This window comes from Alosa pseudoharengus, unplaced genomic scaffold (assembly GCF_046254945.1).
Source record: "Alosa pseudoharengus isolate Yale_2024_CS ecotype anadromous, Long Island Sound unplaced genomic scaffold, YU_APseudo_1.1 YU_APseudo_1.1_scf_15, whole genome shotgun sequence".
Classification (NCBI taxonomy): Eukaryota; Metazoa; Chordata; class Actinopteri; order Clupeiformes; family Clupeidae; genus Alosa; species Alosa pseudoharengus.
This window is the reverse complement of record NW_027468620.1, coordinates 19948901-19954398: the sequence shown is the minus strand read 5'-3', so window position 1 is coordinate 19954398 and position 5498 is coordinate 19948901. Positions and strand designations below refer to the sequence as shown.

Sequence of the window (5498 nt, the reverse complement as noted above, 5' to 3'; positions counted from 1 at the left end):
ATACATAAAAAAGGTGGACCTCCTAGGCCCTACGGTTCTCGAGATATTCACAGAAAACTGTCTCCGGCCACCTACAGGCCAGTTGCTGTATAGTAACATAAATTAATTTATTGTGTGGCCCCTCATGAACGGAATTCCACAAAACTAGGCGTGCATACAGATGGTGTCATAGTGATCCTACACTTCCAATTTCGTGCAGTTTTGACTATGTTAGGTCACAGATACCTTCAATTACAACACCTAATTTTTACTTTTTTGTGTTTAACTAGGTGGCGCTATACATGAAATGAGTGGTTATGGAATGGGTTGACATGGCCCCTTGAGATCAACATACAAAAAAAAATGGTCCTCCTAAACCCTACGGTTTTCGAGATATTCACAGAAAACTGTGTCTGCCCTACCCTCCTTTCGGGGGTCCAGTCCAGCGGGGGGGGCCACAGATCAAAACGAAAAACGATGGTTCCATGCTATCCATGTGGGGTTACATGCCCACCAAGTTTCGTGTACCCCGGTCTTTCAGTGTCCAGGGACTCATTGACGGAAATTTGGGCAAAAAAAAAAAAGAAAAAAAAAATTCTGACTAAACCTATATGACCGCCACTTCGCTGCGCGGCGGTCATAATAATTTTATTAACAGCCTGCAGGCCATGGTAATCTAATATTACTGCATTAACATCAACTCGCATGGAATTATGGGAACACTCAATGCGCTCAATGCGCTTCTTCAACCCTCTGCTGAAACTGCAAGCGTTGCTTGCTTAAAAACTCGCACTGCGCAGAAACAAAACTTAATGTAGACTAACTTATTTAACCGTGCAGAAACCAAATAAAATCATTCATATGCATACAATCCCCAATATGCGTGAATTAGGCCATTAGAAGAAGGCCATCTTACGAGCCTTTCGTTGAATCGTTAACGATGTTCCCAATTAATGCTCTGGCTCTCGTATTTTCAATGGACAGGATAGCTAACCCACTGAGCCTCTCCTGCCCCATGCTGCTCCTTAGGTAGGTCTTAATAAGTTTGAGTTTGGAAAAAGATCGCTCAGCTGTTGCCACAGTCACAGGCAATGTCAGAAACAACATGAGAGCAGTACACACTTCCCCGAATGCACGCACGCACACGCACACACACACAATATTCAATATTCTAGATATAACACTAGCATTTAAAGCAACTCTTGGAGCAGCCTAGTGCAGACACATCAGCCCAGTCAATGCACAGCCTTACACAGCCTGGTGATGTGCTGTACCGTTCTTTGGCTTTATCAAAGAGCTGCCCCAGAAAGCAAATTTATCAGTGGAGCAAGTGAGAGAAAAATGTGCTCTCGTTCTCTCTCCAAGCTCACGTGGTTTAGTCACACAGTGTTTCTTCTATTTGAATTGAGGCTTTTGGAGAGCCACCATTACCCAAAAGCACCTTGCTTGCCCTAGCTGCAGCATATGTGTGATGTATGTCATTAGGACCAGGTCGTCCTGTCTAGTGCCTGTTCTAAAAGCGATGAATGACCCACTACTGACAACACCCTGCTTAGAGCTGTCTCAAAAGTATCTACTTGGAAATAGAGTACACACCACTGCTGCATACTGTGTATTTACATAAAATAACACGTATTTTATACACATTATATACTGTAAGTATATACAACATGAATGACATGATACACCACTTTGTGGTGATCTAAAGAGGCCATCAGATGTTTAGGAACCTTTTCCATTTCATGGTGTCATGTCTGCGGTTCAGCCCCTGGCTTCAGCGACTCATCTGTCATGGGGGTATCCCAGGGCTGGACCTCACTGGATATGATAATCACATGGTGGACTGCTCCACTAACCACACCACTCAGGGAGCTGTGCGGCTGGCTCATCACCACCACTCTCTCTTTTTTCAAATAAGGGAGCATTTCATCTCAGAATGAAAGACAGAGGCCATGGGAGAAATAACGCAGGATATTCAAGCATCTGAAACGGCAACGGAAACATTTGTCGAGAGCTTTTTGCGACAGCAACTGGAAGTTAAAATGTCGGTGAGGAATTATCGGTGGAATGTCTTAGAGGAAAAGGCGATAAAGGCCACTGGTGCCATTTTTTCCAGACCTTACATCAAACTGTTATCTGGAAAACAAAACTTCAGTGGCTTTTGTTTTTTGTTCTGCCAGTACCACAAGGAACACTTAATGTGCAGTCAATGTGTAGCCACTTCATGCGTGGAGCACAGTAGCATTATATACAACAGACCTCCCCAGAACAGAGAGGCAATAACCTGTCCAACCAGCTGACTTTCCAGGATCAATTATCATCCGAGGGTTGAGGTGACCAGATTCCTATAGCACCGAATAAAGCTATACATCCCATTATAAAATCCTGTCTCAGCTCTTCGAAACTATTGTTTATCTGGTAAATGCAGTGTTTTACTCTAAAGTATGTAGTTTCCTCTTATGTAGTCTCTGTTTACCAGATATCTTTGTACTGTTGTCTCTTTGCATTTGTAATATTTTGCTACTTTCTTAGTCCTACACAAATAAATTGAGGATATTAAATCAGTGAAGACACAGATGCCCTTGTCAGCACAGATAAATACATCATTAGGTGAACCTGCTTTGAGTTTTACTACAGAATAAAACCAGCAGGCTCCAAGGCTAAAGCATTTCTTGTTGAACACTGTGGACAGAGGCCTCCTCTTAGACTTCAACAGCTTCTAAACCTGCCACATCTGTTCACTGAGATGAAGCAGGAGTCCCAAGAGAGACGTGGCAGAATAAAGTGCTAGACAAACAAAGCATTACTTCCTGACAAGCCAAATGACCTGGTAGCCTACAACACAACCAAGCATGCTTTGGCTGTCTAATGGGCACACGTACGGCTGGCTGAGCTCTCCATATGGAGCTCTCTAGGAAAAACCTAGCTTCTTTACTATGTCATCTGTAATCTAATATACTGTGTGTGTGTGTTTGTGTGTGTCAGTATCTGTGGTATAATTAGCCTTATACATTTCCACCCCTATTTTGAGTTTTTCCTCGAAATTGCACACCGCCTACTTAAAATGGCCCTGTTGCCACATACTTTGACTTACAATCAAGTGCCTGACCTCTTTGGAAAGCTAAGGCCTTGTAGAATTTTTTGGTACCAATAGATTGACTGTGTGATGAACTATCAGAGAGTGGCAAAGGGTAGAATGATAGTTTTTTTTATAGGCGGTTATGTACATCTCTAGAAATGACCACATTCTGCCCTCTTGGTCACTTATTTTCTCTTGAAAACACCACTGAGGCCCACTACCAGGTCTTGTGAATCTGTATGTCAAAGTAGATCCTTATAGGATGATGTATGACTGTGTGGGACCCATATTTGTGTGGGCATACACATGCGTTTTGCTAAGTGTCCATTTGGAGACTCCAAAAGGACCTTTGGTTACCCAAAACTAAAATGCTTCCTATACAAGAACCCCTTTATGTAGAACCATGATCTTGGTGTCAAATGAAAGGTTACACTCTCTGTGTCATGTTGCTTGTACCTGGAGTGCTTTGCAGTGGCTGTGCCATGAGTCCAGAGAAGCATTATCTGACCTGAAACTCTTACTTTTGCTCCTACGCCTTTGAGATTTCCATGAAAAAAGGACAAACAAGGTAATGCAGTGAACATTTGTATTATAAAATGAAACAAAGGTAAAAAATAGCAATACCCTGGCAAACGAAACATCAAATGATTCACATTCAATGCAATAGAAATGTATTTGTGTTGGCAACCACGGTCAACAAAATGGAACGTGTTATGAACAACTGAAATAGTCTCGGCCACCGGCTCCTCTTCCTCAGACACAGGATCCTCAGCTCTTGTTTTTTTGCTTGGCGGGGCCCAGTCTTCATCGCTGTCACTGAAACAATTGTACAGATGGAAGTTAGGCTCAGACCCACTAAAGTATATGAAAACCCTTCCCAACAACTTACACAAATGATATAAATGTGTGTACTCAGGTCACACCTCCCCCTGCTCTCTCTTTTACACACACACACACACACACACACACACACACACACACACACACACAAACACACACTGCATTCTCACCTAACTCCCCTCCCCCCAGGTACCAGAACACTGTTCACACTGTTCACACTATGAAACAAAGCTAAATGAAAAACTATGCACTAAACATTACAAAAGCAAACTAAACTGTATCTGTAACTGTATATGGATATAAGTAGTCTACTCACAGCTCAAAATCGGGGTCCTTCCCAGCTAAAAAGTTCTGCTCCTCCTCGGAGTCGCATTCCGAGAAAATGCTTTCTTCTCCTTCATCGATGTCCTCCAGATCTTCAATGTCCTCGGGTTCTTCGACATGTTTCGTCTTTTTTTTGTCTCTTTGGCATGTTTTACGAACAAAAACCTTCAAAAACATGTATCTTGCTTGTTTAGTAACAAACTTCCAAACCACTGCTTCGGAATCTGGTTACGCATGGGCTATGCGCCTTGAGTTTAGCCGACAGGGAAGTAGAATGGGACGATGTGTCACATGTCTAAAGAAAGCTCTCCTCATTGGCTACACGGACATCTAGGTCCCATCTCATTGGCTCACTCAGACGCAGCGCTATGACCATTCAAAGACTGGTTGTCAGATTCATCGCTTACGTGACTCATTGGCTTTGATGGCATCTATCTCGACTCTCATTGGTCCTACAGACATGTAATGGGTATCGATGGAATCAGAAGAGCCTCGTGAACACGCGGAGTACCGTGAATCCAGCGACAATAATGGAAGTAAAACCGAAATATCTGGATTTCCGCGAAAAATAAGTGTTTACTTCGCTTCTTTTCGTATGTATCTGTTTTGTTTGTACTGGCGTGTACAACTACTCAATATATTGGCAATATAACAATGTAGATATTTTACATCTATGGATTCTTACGAAAATTTCAAGACCAAGCATGCTGGGCTAACTTATTGGTACGGCCATACAGACAAGTGACAAAATATGAACGCAGCAACTTTGGGGGGTGGTGGAGGGGGGTATTCTGATATGTTATATATCGGGATAAACTTATATTTTACACACGAAATATATGTTAATTCATGGAAAGCTTTACATATATCGATTCTTGAGTTTCTCAGCTTTAAAATGGTATATAGCATGACTATGGTAGTTCATGATAAGGTGCAAAGAAATGCATGGGGGTTGTTGGGGGGAGGTGGGGGGCACTGTATTTGCCCGAATACGGGTCACCCGTAGTGTACTGGGTTAGAAATGTGAGAATGTTACTCTTTATTGCCTCTGCCTCTTTTGATGTTTGCCTTCATTAACGTCACAATCTAAAACTTCCACACAAAACCCCCCAGCTATTTAGCATCTTACACCATCAGCATCATCGTTGTGCATATTTTTGTACATCCCGACAGACCCTCACTCACTCTCAATCAAAAACAGCTCAAGAACAGATGAGGATCCCTGGGTCTGAACAAGAAGGGATACCCACCCAGGATAAAACAGCAACAAGGGACG

The 5498-nt window shown here is 42.6% G+C and overlaps 1 long non-coding RNA gene across 1 annotated transcript; it reads right to left on the bottom strand.

Moving 5' to 3' along the window:
• Positions 1 to 3630: 3630 nt before the first annotated feature.
• LOC143123795 (uncharacterized) lies at positions 3631 to 5230 on the bottom strand. The gene is made up of 2 exons (XR_012986906.1): positions 4215 to 5230; positions 3631 to 3874 (listed from the first exon to the last, which is right to left on the bottom strand). It is a non-coding gene; the product is annotated as an uncharacterized LOC143123795 (long non-coding RNA).
• Positions 5231 to 5498: the final 268 nt, after the last annotated feature.